Source organism: Thunnus maccoyii, chromosome 23, assembly GCF_910596095.1.
Source record: "Thunnus maccoyii chromosome 23, fThuMac1.1, whole genome shotgun sequence".
Taxonomy (NCBI): Eukaryota; Metazoa; Chordata; class Actinopteri; order Scombriformes; family Scombridae; genus Thunnus; species Thunnus maccoyii.
Window position 1 is genome coordinate 18,696,109 of NC_056555.1, and position 19,226 is coordinate 18,715,334.

The 19,226-nt window shown below is 40.2% G+C and overlaps 1 protein-coding gene across 14 annotated transcripts in view; it reads left to right on the forward strand.

Moving 5' to 3' along the window:
- Positions 1 to 10,562: 10,562 nt before the first annotated feature.
- syt1a (synaptotagmin Ia) overlaps positions 10,563 to 19,226 on the forward strand; it is a 204,509-nt gene continuing 195,845 nt past the window's right edge. For 7 of the 14 annotated variants that reach the window (XM_042403757.1, XM_042403755.1, XM_042403764.1 and 4 more), the window contains exons 1-2: positions 10,563 to 10,865; positions 11,277 to 11,321. The gene's annotated coding sequence lies outside the window, so the exon portion shown is untranslated. Of the gene's footprint in view, positions 10,866 to 11,276; positions 11,322 to 16,195; positions 16,331 to 19,226 lie in introns of those variants that run through there. The other 7 variants (XM_042403758.1, XM_042403759.1, XM_042403760.1 and 4 more) reach the window with 2 other exon arrangements.

Here is a 19,226-nt window from a genome sequence, read left to right on the forward strand (position 1 = left end):
CTTAAAAAAGTTAAATGAATGTATGTGCTGCACAAACAAAAGCACACAAAGTAGAGGCGTAAAACAAAAAAAAGTCTCAATTTATATATTTCCACATCTGTGCGCACAGCCGTCACCCAGGAAAATACAAAAACATCTCCGGTGCTGCAATGCTTGAATTGTGTCTGAGGCCACTACAGTTTCATCAGTGAACTTTTAACAGCAGAGCTACTGTCTAAAAGCACTTGGACCAAATTCAACATAATTACTGCTACAGTACTATCAGCCAAAGTGGGCATAGTGCCTTGCAATGCATGGGAGATTTTTTTGTCGAATCTTTGAGGAAAGAAAAAAAAAAAAAAAAAAAAAAGCCTGGTGCTTTATTAATGAACAGTAGTGCCAGATTTACTTTCTTCCAGTAATTTCTTGGTACATTTGAATCCCAGTGGGGCATCTAAAAGCCTGAACTTTTTAAAAAAAGTATTTTAAATATTTCCAATAAAGATGCTGCAAGTTGACACAAGCGAGCAAATCGTATGCTTTACGCATTTCAACATCTTGATTATTATACTTGTCAGTGATTAAATGTTTTGGGGTGAAACCCTTATCTAGTATATATGTGGATTTTTTTTTTTTTTAAAGCATTTTTCTCTCTAATTGGTTTACAAGTTATGTCTGCAATATTTGATAGTTGTTAAGCTGCTCTGATTATAGCATCTAAGATGTGTGGCGTGAGCTACAGTGCATTTTTTTGTATGATAACCAAATGAACTGAAGGACTATACTATTTGAAATGCATCTCTTTTGTTTACTCAAGGGAACAGGCTCGGCTGGTAGAGGCGTTTTTCTTTTAACTTTCTATATTTAGATCGTTTTATTTTACTTGAGGAGTTTTTTCATTGAGCTCCTGCACTGTGGCAAATAATCTTTAGGTTTTAGACAGTCAATAGATCTCTCTACTTCCACACGCGCACACAGATACATAGCTTACATATATTTTGGGGGTAAAGATCATCCCCCTCGCAGACAGACATCACAGACCCATCTCTTTTTTCCATTACATTATGCATGTACAGAAGATTAAGTCATTTAATAAAAGTTTGATTATCTCTCTCCTCAGTCGACTCGCTTGTGTTCATTAAGACTAATTTGATGTGATGATACCATGCCACTGAGTCGGTAATGCAATGTGACGGTGGCAGGGGGGTTTGGTTCCTCTGCCTGGCTCTCATCACACACTCACACACACATTTCCATGATGATTCAACATGCCAATCACCAACCTGACTGCATAAAGGCTGCCATCCTGGGACATGAAACCTCCATCCACCTTCAAAACCTCTATTATGCTATTGAAAGCCATTAATTCCCTCACCTAGTGATAGCGAGGAGGGAAACATCTATATAGGAGCCATATCAGGACTAATGTCAACTAAATTTCAAAATAATGGCCTCTTTGAGCTGATGAAAAGTGCTGGGGCCTCCATCCATAATCCCTATTAGCATTTTTATGGAACGTTGTAAGGTTCGTCATTTGGAATAGTCACAGAGGGCAAAGACAATTCATATCCTCTTTTACTCTGTCAGGATAAGCTGCTCATCCACTCTCACCAGCACCACCAGACCTCCACTGAGGTTCAGACGATATTAGAATATTTTCATTTCCATTTATTCATACCATTCTTTTTCAGTCATCATTGAATAAATTGTAGGTTTCACTGCATGTTGAACGTAGTTTGTCAGCAGAAATCTTTGTTAAGGGTGAGTTTTGTTTGTTTGGAATCCATTACGTCTGCAACCTTTTCAGATATGTGACTGGTTATATCATCATTATCGTCCTTGTGTTTTGGGTGTTAACCTGTCATTAACACTCCAAAACATAGAATATCTCTCTGTTATGTTAGATGAGTGTACAGCTTTGGGAATGAACTTTGGTTTGGTTTGGTTTTATTGATATTATCCTCATATGTTTAAAATACATCATACCAGACCTCAGGGATGGAAAGATGTAATGTTTGAATTATTCCCATTGTTGTCCCTGGTGTTTTTATAGTCCATCAACCTTTGAAATGGAGATTAAGATGGAGACAGGCATTCGATATCTGACAAAGAAATCTAATCATATGACATATTGAAGAAGACCAGATAAAATGCATCAAAGATACTCAAAAAAAATCACATCATAAAAGATAGATTTTATCACATTATTCAAGATATGAATAACTACTGCTGCTCCTCATTGCTACTCAAGCACATATGGGCTCCTGATCAGTATGATAACCTGTAGGGATATGGGTTTATGCCACTTTATGATGTGGTACAACCCTTCTATCTACCACTAAGTGGCAAAACAAACCCTATAGCTGCAACGGATGGATAGAGCTGCAATAAAAACATAATATTTTTAATCTGTGAGACATACCGAACCGTCTGCAGCTCACGGACATTGAACTGTAGCCTGAAAAAGAGTTTCCTGACATATTTATATAACTTTTTGGACACCAGGGAAATATGCTCAACACTGACACAGAAAAAAGTTTGATGGAGTCCAAAAAGGATCCAAGATTTGACTGGCAAGTGTAACTGACCTGAAATAAAACGTCAACTACATATCCAAATGTCAACACCAGGATTCCATCACATTTTTCTCTTAAGTCTTCAGCAGTCTGTAAATACCTATGCCCCAATTCTTACTAAATCTAGATTTTTTTTGCCATTTAATGCATGATCAAGACAATTTCTGCATATGCTGATGTCACCTGCATACTTTCTATAAGCTATCATATGCATAACTTTAAACATTTAGTAATAAAAGTTTACTAATTGTTGTCCAAAACATGCAAATGCTTAAACTGGATGGTACTTTTTTTGACATCACTGTCTTTTTACTTTTATTTTTCAAATAAAAACAATTATTTCCATGATGATATATATAACTATTTGTAAGTAAGGCTGTAAATAGAAATATCTGCCTCCACAAAGTGCATTAGATCCTGAGAAGCTGATAGTCAGGACAGAGATGAGAAGCAGGCCTTATCTTGTTCTTGAAGAAATCCGGCTATATTTCATTATCAGTTGGTTTCATGCTTTTGGTTCTCCGACCAATCTCCTCAATCTCCTGGGTCCCGAGTGCAAAGAAGCACTCATCCACATAGGGGATGGCAGGGGTCAGGATGCCAGAAAAAGAGAAAACTGATGGATAGAACGATACTGGACATGTTTTTGCAATTTACTCTGACTATTCCTTCAGGTTCGATTCATCACAGTGGAGCGTTTTCTCAACCACCAACCTGAAAATGACTTGTGCCAAACCACACACCTTCTATACCTCATTATCCCAAAACCACTGTAGGTGATATCCGAGGTGACTCTTTAAAGCCAGTATTCAAATTGAGGTGCCCTTGCTGATGGGAAATTATTGCGTTCAGACCTTCTATCCTAACCTCATGTCACTCTGTACTTCCAGCAGCAGACGGCACAATCTCTCTCTGTCTCTTTCAAGTCGCTGAGATTTCTCTGTCTCGCCACCATGAAAGTGCTTTTTGAAGTCATGCTGGCCAGACGTTCTGTGAAGACAAACGGCACCATGTTGGAGCTGGAGACCTGACGCCTCACATGCGCTTCCCTCAACACCTAGACCACATGTGCGGCTGCCCTTTGTTGAAATGCCCTGTAAAAGTCAATGGGATACTGACACAGTTCACAAACTGGGATTAACTAATGACAGTCCAAAGACATGACATTTACCAAATGGAATAATTTAACTCATTAGACTCCACGGGATTAGCAATTGTCTGAGGAAATGTTGCATTAGAGGAGCACAAAGGGAAATCTTTCCATTATCACCACCACAGATGCAGAGGTTTTAGCACCAATAATGTAGGAGCAGCTTGTAACAGCTTGTTTAATGTGCTAAAATGGCCTCTTAAAGTAATTCAAAATGTTGCAAAATGCTAATGATAATGGGAGTTAATGTAAAAAGATAATGCCATGCTGATAATGTTATCATTTAAGCCAGGGATTAATAGATTAACAGGCTATATCCCATTTTGAAACCTCTTTTAGAAGTGATACAGCAACTACATTATCAGTTGCTATAAAGCACACTTTCTACACATTACATCTGGCCCATTTTATCACTGCAGCTGTCACCAAAATCACTCTCTCACCAAAATAACTTCTAACTATCCCTCACTCATAACCCATTATCCTAAAAAAAGAGATCTATTTGAGATGGCACTACAAACCTTTGGCCTGTTAGCTTGCATATCTGTTGGTTTGCCTTTCATCTCTCTGTCCTTCAGCTCTGTCCATTTTTGTCTGGTGGAGTTCTGTCAAGTTGGATTGAATCAAGTAATTTTGTGCTGTGCACATATTTTAACCAGAACTAAACAAAAAACAAACTATACCAGGACTTAGTAGTGAGACAGTCCTTCATCACTTCCTACAGAGGAATCTGTTCTCTCACATTCAACAATCTAACAGCCACAGTGAAAAATATTCTGAATATAATTAGCAACTAACACACTTTGATTTGGACTTCAAGCTCAAGTTTACTGTCATATACTGTACATTTAAAAAGCACGATTTTGCATTCAAATGCAATGAAATGCATCTGCCCTGGCTCTCTCAGCCCTTACAACTATATATAAATAATACATTCATCTTTCAAAAAAACAATAAGTAAGAAATCTCACAAATAATAAATAACTGTGAGTTATGTAAGTGCTTACTGTTCAGTAATCTTACCACCTGGGAGGTTAAAACTGTCTTTGAGGCGGCTGGTCTGAGCTCTGATGCTTTGTAGGTGTTTTCCTGAGGGAAGGAATGAATAGACCATGTTCTGGGTGGTTGGTGTCCTCCATAATACTCCATAATATCAGACTGCCAAACCACACCAGTATGCCTCCAGTAAGGATGCTATATTCATGAGGAAGCTCCGCAGGCTGGAGAATAAACACAAAGCACTTCCAGCTGACAGAGTGTGTGTGGGGCCTTGACTTTTTCTCTGCATTTTGAATTAACAGAAGACAAACAGTGTCTCCTCTAACGTCACCCACATGTCTCTCTTTCTTCCAAGGACGTAGTGTTATACAGTATTAGACTAACATCTTGGTTATATTGCTGCAATCTTATCTTTGTATTGCATATCAGATGTTTGTTTGTGTGATCAATCTTCCTTCCAAACCACAAACCACAGCTACAGATATGACCAGATTAATCCGCAAAGGGGCCTCGGGGCAAAAATGAGTTGTCACTTTGCAATGACATTTCCTCTCTACAATTTTGCACATATTTCATTAAACCAGCATTTCTTAAAAAAAATTCCAAATAAAATGTATCAGAAAGTTTCTCATTACTGCTTAAAGAGTTTTATAATTCATGGGTTTCAGTAGTTTTTCTGTCCTATAGGATGTTCAATACTCTAAAGGAATAATAAACTTGTATTTTATTATTCATTGTATTTGACTTTTGCACAAAATGTGACCTAAAAAAAAAATACTGGCTTTTGGATAATAGTGGATTTTTCCCACTCAGGCTAATCAGTGACCAGTCCTTGAGCCCTGTGCCCAGAGGCAACTGCATGAAGTTCTTCGTCACCAATCTCTCTTCTTCCTCTGAGGGAAATGAAATGCTGCATAAATGCTGTCTTCACCTTGAGACTCCGTCCTGGGGAGCAAACAACAAAAATCTACATGCACAGCTATCAGTCTGATTAGCATGAGCTTCACATGGACACTCTACCCGGCTTAAGCAAACCAACAGCAACAGCACAACATACTCCTTCAATTTGTTATGTACACACACACAAACACACACACACACACCATACAGAAAGTAGTACCCCCCCCCCCCTTAGCAGAGGCAGAGGATGACAGACTTGAGTGGCTTGTTTCTCCTCTGGGAATTAAGTCATCTGTTCCGAAGATCTCTCCCCGACCCCCGGGGGTTGCCATGGCAACGGGGCACGACGTGTATCCCAATCAATCTTTTCAAGAATTGTGTCTGCCTGTCCTATCGCATCCGTCTAAGAGACATGCTTTGTGTCTCCTCCTCTTCCTCAAAACACCCACCTTACCCGCTGACAACCCTACACACACACACACACACACACACACACACACAATGCATATAAAACCATCACACTGTGTACAAAATGCCAATGGACTGACTGCCAGATAAATGATTAACACATACTATAAATGCGATGACAAAGTGCTGCTCTACATTTTTGCCACCCACAGTGAGTCTTAATGGTTGCTGGAAACATTATCAGTGCTAATCTTTTAAATGCACTGGCATCATTTATTTGAACTGCACAGTAAAAAAAAAAAAAAAAAAAAGCATTTGTGACTCCAGAAACTAACTCAGTGAGCTGAAAAAAAGATGGAAAGATTCCCCCACCATGCCTCACTTTCTGTACTCTTCCAGTGGGTGGCAGTGTTCCCAGAGACACTAACCAGTCTGGAAACCCATCAGTGTGATGCTAAGAGACAGCCTATCATGGCTCTGATGTGTGTTTTCTTTTTTACAGGCTTATGTGCTCGGTGATCCTTGGTGAGCTCCCCTGGTGGAACACCCTCATAATATATTAGGTAGGCTGAGGTTAGTATGGGGATCCCCCAACAAATCCTTGTCATATAAAACATTATTTCATACTCCACCTGTGGTTTATCAGTAATTTCAGAGGAGCTCTTTCTTAGTCAGTGTTGATGCACTTCTGGTATAACATGTTGTATTCGGGGAGCATCTTACAAGGTAACACGCTTCTATTTAAGAACTGATGGATTAATGGTGGAACACAACATCCTTTAATCCTGAATGTGCAATTGTCATAATCTTATTCATGATGAGTCTTGTTTATGACAGATTTGTTGTTGACTATAGTCTTCAGGTTGCTGAGAATGTTGTTAGTTCAGTTGTCGCTGTTTCCATCATTTTCCCCCATTTGTTTATCCATTTTAATAAGCCAAAACCTCTAGGGAGAGAGCATGTGAATTTGAATGTTGTTGATGACTCACAAAGTCCATGCCAAGCAGAATAGGAGGCGGCTCTGGGGAGCATCAACAGCCTCTGAAGGTCACTCTACGCTGTTACCATGACAGCGCCGGCCTCCCTCGGAGAAGTTGTTGCCGTTGTGTTGTTAGGTAGTGTGATTTAAGAGGAGACCTGCCTTAGGTTGCGTGCAAAAAACAACAACTCCTGCTCGGCATGTACGCATGCCACCCTCCCTCCCTCCCTCCTCCATCCTCCTCCTCCTCCTCATCAGCACTACCAAGTCAGCAGGGGAGAGGCAGAGGTGCATGTTCAGCCCTGAGCAGAGCCTCATTCTGAGCCTTCCCCTGGAAAGGAAACACAAACACACACAAGTATCATCAACCAGGCTGTCGGGGGATCAAGAGAAATATTTGCGGTGAGTCTTGGGTGTGCAGAAACTAAAGTGGCTGGAGTTTCACCTCTCTGTGCCATCCTGCAATATGTAAACAGAGTGTGAAGAGACTCTGTACAGATGGATTAGACAGACTCATACACTAATCATCCATCTGTCATCTACACTTACTCTGAAAAATGGCTGTCAACTACTAAACGGACCCGTCTCTGTCCTCTTTGTCCTTCCATTCATCCGTCAGCCATCACCACCCACACGTACCCGCCCCATCTATGGAATACGTGCATTGGCAGACAGCTCGTAGGTGGTTACTAGCTGAGTAGGAGGAGTGCAGGGTTCATCCATATATGCATGACCATTCCTATGGCAGCTCGCAGGGGAGCTGACTTCATAGGAAGCCCTAACAAGGCAATTATCCCTGTTAGGTTTCATTTGACTCCAGCCCAAGGTGCACCGTCCTAGAGGGGTTGGACCTTGAATGCCTTGAAGCCTCCCCGCAAGGCTTGCTGGCTGAGGAAACTAGACAAGATTAATGTTTCCGTTTAAGGGGCCGCATGGGTCGTTTTGAAAGTTTTAGTTCATTGCCAGCAAAAAAGAAAAAACATTTTTTGAAAAGGACAGAGTGAATTTGGTTCTCAGAGTATCTGTAAGTTCTTTTAGCACCTGTATGCAACTGACGGTGGTTGCCTCTCTCTGTACAGGAAGTGCCAAATAGGGGTGCAACTAATGATTGCTTTCATTATTGATTAATCTGCCAATTATTTTCTTGATGAATCAATTTAAAATGTCAGAAAATAGTGAAAAATGCCAGTTATAATTTCTAAGATCTCATGGTGACATCTTTAATTTTCTTTTTTGTCTGATCAACCACTCAAAATCCAACAAAATTCAGTTCACTATCACAGAAAAGGTTAAAGTCCTCAACCTACAGGCAAATGTTTGACATTTTAAGTTAACTAAAACAAGTATTTGATTATCAAAATAGTTGCAGATTCATTTTCTGTCTGTATTGATTAATTGACTAATTGTTGCAGCTCTACTGCCAAACCTCAAAAGTGATAAACAACCTTTCTCCTGAACAGCAGAAGTGGTGCTCTTCCCACATAAAAGTGAACTCAGCAGTGTTTGATATTTGCCTGCTTTGCTCATTTGTTGTACTTAAATAAACATGAGCTGATGTCCTGTCATTTGTTTCATGGGCAGTAAAGTTTTTTTTCACAACTCTTAATGCCATTTGGTGCTGCCAACTTTTGACTTGTGCCAACTGTCCAAATGCCTTCTTTTATATCAAACACTCACCAACTGCTGCTAACAGAAAACAAAATGTATCTGTGATTGTATGTTTGTGTGTGTGTGTGTGCTTGGGTCCAATACTGTGTCCAATACTCCTCTTTCCTTTTTCCTATCTTTTGGGTCCTGGTTGCTTCACTGGAGCATTACGACGCTGACATTCAGACACGCTATGGTGAGAGGGGCCACCCAGAGCATCACGGGCAGGTGACACATGGCTGAAAAGGTCATTCTCCACGTGGTGCTACCCATGATCCCACACTAGCAGGGGCACATGATGGTATAGAGCCAGGAAAAGCTGTATCTGGCTGGTATGAATTGGCCTTCAAGAAGCCATGTGAAATATTGACCTTTAACACAAAGACAGGCAAGACAGTCAGCTTAGTACCTCCACCAAACGTCATTATCCCTCTATTATCAGTCTCATTGTATGACAGTCTGCACATTAAGATAGTTTTTCTCAGATATGGGGGTCATCATGACAGGCTCTTGATGTGTTCTGAATTACCTGAAAATCTGGCTGCCACATCAGATGTTAAAGTCACATGTTGTACTCTGTATTATGTGTGTATTGGATGTAATTTCCATGCTCTCCTTTGAGAAAATAAAAACCATTTGATCACAAAAGAAAAGATGTTAAAATCACTGCCAGTCCACAAGAGATCACTGTAACTTTGGCATCCGTCACCAGAAAAAGGTCATCTTAACTGTGGCATATGGAATGAAAGAGACAGAGAGGGAGAGTAGTTTGGAACAGCATATTTTGTACTCTAGTTTACATAATGGCTGGCTGTAAGGGAGATATTGCGGGAAACATTGTGAAACAGCAGTGCTGATGGTTTTGAAACTCCTCTCCAAAGCCATTAGTGATTAGATAAAGAGTGTAGATGGACTTGTAATGATGCTCTCTCGCATGTTGCCTCTCTTTATCCCTCGCCTCAACCAGATGAAAGACACCGAGAGCTCCATAAGGCCTTTGTTGTGGTCATGATTTCACCCTTACATGCATCATATGACCACTCCACTACCTGCAATTGCATCTATCTGCTTTGATCACTAGTTATAGTTTAGTATAATGCAAGTGATGTAATACAATGAATCATCCACGCTAGTTAAGGCACTTGCAATGTTGTGAGATTCAAGTGACACCAAGTAGGCCAATCAGAACCTCAAACATGTCTAATTGCCATAAAAATAGCCCAATTTTTATAATTCAGATATTAGTGAAATATAATATAACATGTTTACAAGGCTTTTATCATAGAGCTTCAATTAACTTGAAAGGAGTGTGAGAAAAAAAATTATGCTTTGTAGTAAAGTTAAATGTCATTTGGTTGTTTGACATTGTCACTATTTTCACAGTAGACATTTTGATTTGCTATAGTAAGACAAGCATAGGTGGAACTGATAACATTAACAATACCAAGGTCACTAACTTGGAAAAACTAATTGGATTACGGCCATATTTAACCCTGCAGTGCTGAACTTTTATACATAAATTAATGCCACGTTCAAGACCTTGCCAAATTCACACAATGCTGATTAAGCCTATCACCGCCAGATAAACCGGAGTTTTTTAATCTGGTGTCGGGTTTGACATTCCCGCGCTGGCCGGATGAATGCATGAATGACTTCCGCCAGCTGAGGCAGCTAACTTCCGGTTATTTCTCTGCTAACTTGAAGGGGGATAAAATAATTTAATTGTGCAGCTCTTCTAGACTTTCCAAATGTAAATGGACCGAATGGATCAAATTATGATAGTGAAATGAGCCATTGTGGAATTGTGTGACGCTCAAAACAATTTATTCACCGTTTTACAGCCTCAGAGTAGGCTACAGGAGCCTATGACGTAAGCATGTATCGACAGTGGTTTTGTAATTACTCTCACTGTCAACAGGGGGAGACAAAGGTCCCGCATTCCAGCTTGAATGTCGTTAATAGCACCTGTTTCAAACTTAATGAAAAAGGTCGATTCATTGGAATATGGGTTAATTTTTTAGGGAGAGAAACTGGCTGAATTGTAACTTTGGGAGGAATTTCTGGAGGAAAAACCATGTTTCTGATTCTATCCCTTACGGTTCATCATTTCGTCGACCTCTACCAAACTGTCATCGACGCACCTCAAGTCAGAAGCTGGAGTTTTCTGTCCTCTTATTATCCAATTAAGGGATTTACTACGATGTCCGCACTGCTTTGCTACAACAAGGTAAGAATTTGTTGCCTGTGCTAATGCTAACTTACATATACTGAGTCTATATATTGACTTTTCAGTCTGTGTTTGTGTGCTTGGTTTATATTCAGTAAGCTATGGGGTGCCCAGCTGCTGGTTGTGTTGTTAGTGTGGCTGCTTTTTAAAATTATTATTATTATTATTGTTATTGTCTTTACCCATCTGTATCCAATATTGCCATTGTTTAATTGTCATTGGGAATTGTCACCTTCTTGAGCTCTTTTCTCTTTTGCTTGCTGTTTGATTTTATAAAGTGGTGAAATATGAATACTGATAGTCATGCTTCAGTATTCAGTGTCAGCTAAGTGGACTACATTTGTTTTGACATGAGGGTCGTAGGCTGGAAAACATCGATTTTAAACATTTAAATTGTTCAAATTGTTGCAGGACTTTTCACCTTCTGAACTGGTTTTTGCTGCAGGTTGTTGCAAGGTCTCTGCCAACCACTCAGTCCATGTGTAGCTGAACAAAAATACCACAAAATTTAACATCCTGTATCCAAAAAATGTTTAAAAGTGTGAAGACCTTTCCTCTAAAGCATTTTCCCCCTTGCATATAGACCACTTCATGTATTTTGGGGCATAAAAAACATAAATTAGGTATTTCAAATATGCAACAAAGGAGCAGGACTGTGTAGGTTAAATATGCTGTATTTATTTAGGCTATAATCATAGTCTGCACAATTACCTGCATTTTTATTTATTTAAAACCCTGTATTTCCCATACTAATACTGTTTTTAGGGATGTAAAATTGACTGTCCTTGCATTCAGTCTCTGCACTTTATTATTTTGGTGTCATGGGAAGCTCAACATGGCTTAAATTTACATCGCATGACTACATAGTAATCAGATATACAATATATTTCCTCCAAGTAATGGGGTTACGAGTTGGTTGCCTTTTTAGTGTTCTTATCATAATTGAACTGCGAAACTGCTGAGCTTGTGTTCTACTGTTTACGCTGCTTCAACACTCACTGCGAACCTTAAGCTCATATCCATGAACTGATGGTCATCTGCTAATCAAGCTATAACATTCACGCTGTAAGACATTTTGAGAGTTTAGCTTGCTTCAGTTCATATTTATCTGCTGTGTAGCTGACATCTGAGCCTGCTGCTCTCAACTCACTCTCTCTGCTGTTTCTCTGCTCACTTACAACTCCTCTACACTGCTGGTCATATAGCATCACATCAGTCCTACCTCCACTCCCAACATCCACCTCTAGGCTCTTAATCCTCCTGGGTCAAGATTTATTATCACTTTGCCCGATCTGTGCTGTGGTGAGCTCGGTGTTTGCTTGCAGCTAAGAGACTAGATGACGCTTAATATCAACACTACGGTTTCTGCATTTACACACACACACAAAGAAATGTTCCTTGTGAGTTATCTAGAAACCTTCAGAGTGAATTGCTGCAGTGATTACCTTTTAGACAGAGGGACAAACAACAGCAATCCAACTACTCATTTGACGCTGTGTTTTTCTTTTTCTTACAATACATCATCTTCCTTCAAATATTGTGCAGAAGCACAGATGACCTTGCCTCATTCTGTGGGCTTTCACTGTCTTTTCTTCACTTTTCTTTCTCACTCCAGATATCAGTATTATTCTCCCTCCAAGCACATATCATGGCCACTTTTCACCAGGCTCACAAAAACAATCATTTTCAAAATCACAGGTTTTGAAAAATGCTTTTAAAATGTTGCTATCGGGACTTTGTTTTCTGTTCGAATGCAGTTTCTTGAGCCCACTAAGAAAAGCGAATGAAAAGAACAGATGCACATCTGCGCGTTCCCAAAACACATTTACTGTCCCCTAATTAAAAAGTCTGTAATTGAGAGGCATAATTTGATATTTGCTGCTAATATGGTGCTTTATTTGCAACTGGAGCAATTGATGTGTGAAAATGTTATCTGAGCTCTTACTCAACTGCCTTGGGAGCCCCGAAAATAAAGAGCCCGTGTTTGCCGGTTGTTGGAAATGTAGAACAGCTAATACTATTAGGCGTATTACTGAAATTAGAAAACCACCCCTTGGCCTAGAGACACAGGCGTTCTTATCACCTTTCAAATTTGCATAGTCCATAGAGTAGCAGCTCTTCCATGTTACTGTGTCCGTCCTGTACAGCCTCAGTCACTTAATCATCAGCAGGATATTCATTTACCTCACACAGCCGATATTGGCCTTGACAAAGAAGAGTGCTTCACTTTCTAACTGTTTAGAGGAGGCAGCAGATTCACTCGGGAACTTCCATTACTTTATAATCGTGTTAAGCAGCCAGAGGATTTGCAGTGTGTGCTGTGACGTACAGCTATAGGATCCAAGGGCCGCACGGACGTGAAATCTGTAGGATAAGCTCAGCTTGGAGTGTATGGGGAAGGAGATTCAGCTGTAATGGCATTGTACAATGGCACCTAGCTGCAGGGGAAGGGGTAGCGAGAGCAGTCGGTCACGTGTCGAGCCGCAGCGGGTCCACACACATATCACATTCGCCTCAGTGGGTCTTCATCTGCTTTTCAAATGATAAACCCTTCTCAGGCTCTCATCCTATATCTGAATGGAGGCCGTAAACAGGCCGAGATGTGCCAAATAATCCACCTTCTCTCATCTTTTTCACAACTTAACAGTAAGGTTGGGAACCGAAAACCGGCTCCAAATTAGAACCAAATCCAAAATGCAAAGAACTGAAAAAAAAAACTAGAATTTCGGTTCTTATTGCAAACATATGCTACATATCTGCCAGGACTTGTGTACGTCATGCACCAAGTGTGCACAGCCAACATCACAACAGTAATGAAAGATGGACCGCAGCAAACGTTCAAAAGTGTGGCTTCACTTTATGAAAGAAAACCACAAGGCAAAGCACGATGTATGCGGGAAGCTAATTAGCTGTAAGTCAGGTTGCACATCAAATTTGACCAAACATTTAAGGCGACACGGCATTGATCTGAAAGAATGTTCAGTGTTTGATGTCTTGCAGTCTCCTAGCCCGAGTGTGTCATCAGCCAGCGTTAACAGCTCCAGTAGAGCCAGAGACACAGAGCCCCGACACGCCGCTCTCTTTGGCAATAGAGAGAAATATGACCAGGGAGAAAAGTGAGGAGTGTCAAACACCACAGCACCCACAAGAAAATGCATGTAGGCCTACTGACTGTTGATCATACGTTTTTATTCTGTTTACTTTGTCAATGTCCAGTTAAAAAGACTGAACTTCCTCTTTTCAATGAAACAATAAGAGTAAAAGCTTAAAAGAATAAAGATATTTTAGTCATCTAAACATGGAAACTGGGAATCGACAAGAACCGGAATCGATAAGCAGAATCAGAATTGATAAGGTTCAATGGATACCCAACCCTACTTAACAGATCTCAAGAGTGAAACAACAGCTGTTTGATTTGCAGTCGTGTGAAGAAAACGTGACAGTGCGGAAAGCCACTCGACCATAAGCTCCATTCACTTTGCACTTCCAGCTGACAGGCTGATGAGCTGCAATCAGCCTTCCCCGCTCTGACTGAATATGTGAGTTTTGGGGGTTTATTTAAAACACATGATTATACGGTAACCTGCTCTAAAACTTGAAATATGTTCAAAAAATGATAATCTGAGTGATTATTGTGCTGCTGCTCCTGACACTAGATGTTTAGCAGCACATAATATGACTTCTCACCAGCTGATTTCATAGTTACACCGAAATCTTAATTTGTGTCTCTCGACGTTGGCGTCTCTGTGTTGATTACGGGCCACCGAATGACACCTTCAATACACTTCATCAGGCTAAGGAGTTAATGTGCAGGTAAAATATGCTCGCATGGCAGCACAGCCTGTAATTTCCACTCATTTAAATGGTTGTATAAATAACATGTCCGCGTTTCCGTCGGCTGCCTCGTCAAACTGTTAACCTGAGAGTCAGTTTCACAGCAGATTCATGTTCACCTTTTGACTTAACTAAATTCTCATTTCTTTTTTATATTACTGTATGTTTTTCTTTTAAAATAAGGGTTGATAGCCTATGTGCTGGAAAATGGGATGAAATGACACATGCCTCTTTTCATTACTTCAGTAGTGAATGACTTCTAGAGCTGATGCTATGCTTGTCCTAAAAGCTAAGCAGACATAATGTAATATCGCCTCTTATCTGAAGCACAGAACAGCCTTTTACTATGCACTGTGACTGTGTCATTTTTGGGGCTTTACTTTGATGTTACTGCACTATATTGCATTATACAGTATTAATATTGCAGTATATCCAGCGCTGTATGTGTCCAGGATCCCGTGGATAAAGCTAATGATACAACATTCTGCCGTTGGTGTGTTGACAATGAAAATGGCTCCAGAAACATGCAGTAATACTTGAAATACATATTGTACTTTTGCTATTACTGATTCATTTAGTGTTGCCTCCAGTAGCTCCACAAACACTATAGTATTAGAAGAAAGAAAGCAGAAAGAAACTCGTGACACTATCTTGTGAACTCTCCTCACATTAACCTTAAAGACTCCGAGCCCACGTCTGAACCGAACAGCCAATCATAACTACCTTTGTCAGAACAGCCGCTAAAACTTGCACAACCGCTTTTTTCAACAAGCTCACAATTTCTGTTTGAAATATCAGAGAAAATCAAGGACTATGTTCGATGTTTTCAGAGCTGCTATAGAGACAGAGCGTAATAAGTCCCGTTCACCCCGGAGGGGAAAACAATTCATCGCTCTCCATTGACTTTGTACTGCGTGAAGGTGCCTCCTTGTCACTTCTGTCTGCTGGTAAACAAGAGAAAAATGTCCAGAAGCTGCTGTGTGGAGGGATGCACTACCAGCAGGGTAAAGAAAACACATGAAAATAAAAACAGAACAGCTATTTAATTGAAAGGTATGCAGTGTTTTAAATGTATGTTTAAATCACAGAATAGCTAGCTTGCATCCAGCTGAGATGCTAACTGTAACAGGAGCCTGTGCATGTAATTTCCTCCCTACTATAGTCGCCATACCAGCTGGGAAAAGTGTCATGCCAGCTTGTTAAGTGGTGTTGTGTTATCTCTACTGTAGACGTGATGTCAGCCCTTGCATTCATGTATAGCATCTTAATGTAACAGGTTTCAGCATATGCTATAAGCTAGCTTTTCCTCTCTGGTAGACACAGATGGTAAAATAATCCTTTGACATGCATACGATTATTAGAAATATGTTTGGATAACACTGTTAAGGCGTTGGTTGTGTTGTTCTCTCTGCCGTAAGTTTCAGGGTAAAGATTGACATTGTTTTTTAAGTTTGTAATAGACTGCTGCATCTGAATCAAACTGCTTCAGCCATCGGTTTACATTGGAGCCGGTTTGAAGCCCAGAGTTGCAGCTTACGGTCGGCACCATCTTTTCTGTTTGGAGCCAAGATCTTCCAAATAAGGAGAGTGTGTGACTCAGCGCGAGTCCCGGCGCCGGAGGAGAACAGCAGGTGAGTGAACTGTCAATCACAGCTGTCAATCAACGCCCACACGGCAGACATCAAAGCTACTATAAGTCTTCAGATCTTATTAAAGGAGCAATAATTTCCAAAACGACTACCAGCACACTTATTAGAGGGCCTGAACATAGCGATTGAGACCATAATGACTCGTTTGAAAAAAAATTGTTGAAGTTGACGCTTTTTGAATTGGAGCCAGGGTCTAGGAGCCGTCGGTGGCATTGCACTCTAAACTACCTCTGCGTTTGCTTCAGCCTCAAACCGTGGTAGTTGCAGCTTGTTAACCTCCCCCGGCTGCAATTTTTCTGATATTTGGGTTGTTTTGTCTATCTGAGTTAGACCAGACACACATGGTTAATTACATCTCTTAAAACTGCCAGGTGGAACAATGCCGACACAGCAAACTCTGACTGATTGTGTTTGTAGGCCTGTAGGGTTCGATTTGTTGTCGTCGTTGTTGAAGTTTCACAGGGTTTGCTGCAGCCTGTGTGAAGGAATGACTTTAGGAAATTAGAAAGTCATAATGTCGGTTTTAGGAACTTTTCTCATAATTTCCCAGTGTTGTAAAAGTGCCATATAAATCGGTCAGTTTATTAGATTGTAAATGCTCCAGTCATTGTCAATCTAATCACTTTTTCCCTTATAATACTTGACCGCTCTTCCTTTTAAAGCCATTAGTGTAAACTGATGCTGACATGATGCCTGACCTCCCATTTTCTTTGTTGCCGCTGCTGTGACGCTTTCAGAAAAGAAAGTTTTTTTAATTACAACCTTTTGGCAGAATGATGGCTCTTCCTCTAGGTCTAACTTGACCTCCTCTTATTTTCCTTTGCTCTTTGAAACTATTGAATATGTTTTCTTTTTGGAGGTTGGTGAGTCCGGAAGAGAGAGTTTGCTGACCATGAATGACGACTGTGGATGATCTGAGACGACAATTACAGCGTAAAACCTTCCCTTTTTTCAAAAAGTAGCAGAAAGGTATGTAAATTAGTACATTTCAGTAATGATCGAAGTCTCTTTGTGTTATGTAACGAGCTAAATTATAGATAATACAGCCGAAGAAAATTACAGGGTGTCCGTCCGCTCCTGTCATCTCTACTTCACCATCCTGTGATTAATTGTTCTGGCCCCCGAGATCAGCTCTGATCCTTACAGGTGTGGCTGGATCTGCTTTTGCAACAAACCTCGTTTATTCTTTATGAGAACTTGATTGTCTTGCGCCGGTGCGTTCGGAACACAGGTGGTAACATCGCAACGCCGCAACATCACAACATCACAATTGCAGAGTGGTACTTTATAATTACACTTCTTCTTTTGGACTTGCGGTTTGCCTGGAAATATGCAGCTAATAACACGTCTTTGTTATGTTAATGACTGCTTAAATGAAAGAAGAGATTGCAGCAACACTAGTGGGAATAATCTTCATAAGTAAATAAGTTTCAGTGCGCCCTTCTCCTGCTTCTTAGTGGTTTTTGCATTCATTTGCTACTTAAATGGCATAATGCATAAATGAATTATTCATACACCTTCAAGTGATCTGCATTCAAGCAGCATACAAACTGTACTAATTCATAATTTATAGAAGGGCTAATAGTTTTGAACCAGAAAATGTCCTCTATCCTCCAAGAATCAGTAATTACATTAACCTTTTTTTTCCTTGTCATTATTTCCGAATGACTCTCAGTCAAGCATGTGGGTTGTTCCCACATTAAAATTACAGAGCAAGACAAAGTAGAACTGTTTTATGGCCGAGAAATTTTGTAGTCAAATATAATCCCTTTTAATAGTAATAAAAAAAGATTTAATAACAGTTTATCAGTGCAGTTACTCATCTAGAAAGACCACTGGCAAACAATATGTCTTACTGAGCGATTCTTTAAGTGCGTTTAGAAAAAAAAAAGTTGTTTTTCCCACTGAAAGCTGTCAAAATTAATCCAATATCTGTTGGAAACATGGCAGCCTTTTCCTTTCCATCACCATTCATACACAAGGAAACCTCTGTGTCCAATTTCCTTGGTAAACATGTGGATAAATGTGTATAAATTATTTAAATGATGTTCCTGAACGTTACTCCTGAGACCCACAGGATGCTAGTCATTTGTTCCAGGCTGGGAGCTGTGGATCTGTAACATGTCGTACCAGTAGCCTACAGCTGCGAGACTCCACTTGCAGTGACATCACGTGACAATCTGACTAAAAATAACCCCCTCTCTCCAACACATGACGAGGATGATACCGGGACTAAGAATAGGCCCACTGGAGGGAAACGACATGATAGTAAATCATCAGTGAAACAACGAGAAAATATTGAATAATTCTGGCTTGAAACAATATGATATCAGCCAAGCCCGTGACAGAATAATTTGCTCAGTAGAGTCATTGCTTTGTAGCTGTCAGGTATACATGCCGCTCCTACCTGCAGTCATCTCTGCTAATTGACTTGAGGAAAGATTGCTAAGAAATTGAATCTAGCTGTAACCTTGGCAGGCTGGGTAAACAAAGGCGCCAAGCACAGTGGCTTTTGGGTGTTTAACTGCTGCTTTAATCTACTGTGAGTGTAATAAGAGTTAAGTACACCTTTCACTTCTGTAATCAGCAAAAACAAGAATGAACCAAGACTATAAAGATCAAGATATTTATCTGGCAGACTGGATGATATGCAGAGGGTTTGTTGGTATCAGCTGAGTATAGGAGAGAAGACATGTTTAGATGTGTAGGGCAGGACCTTGACTCGAGGTAAAAGCAGCCTTGGATGTAAGCAACAGTGCTGTGGATGCATTGCTAGCTTCCAGTAGAGGGAGTGTGGGAGGGCACTAACCTGGAAGAATGAGGGGAGGGTTTTAAAAAAATCAGTCATCTGGATGTACTGTACAGTAGAAGTCAAAAA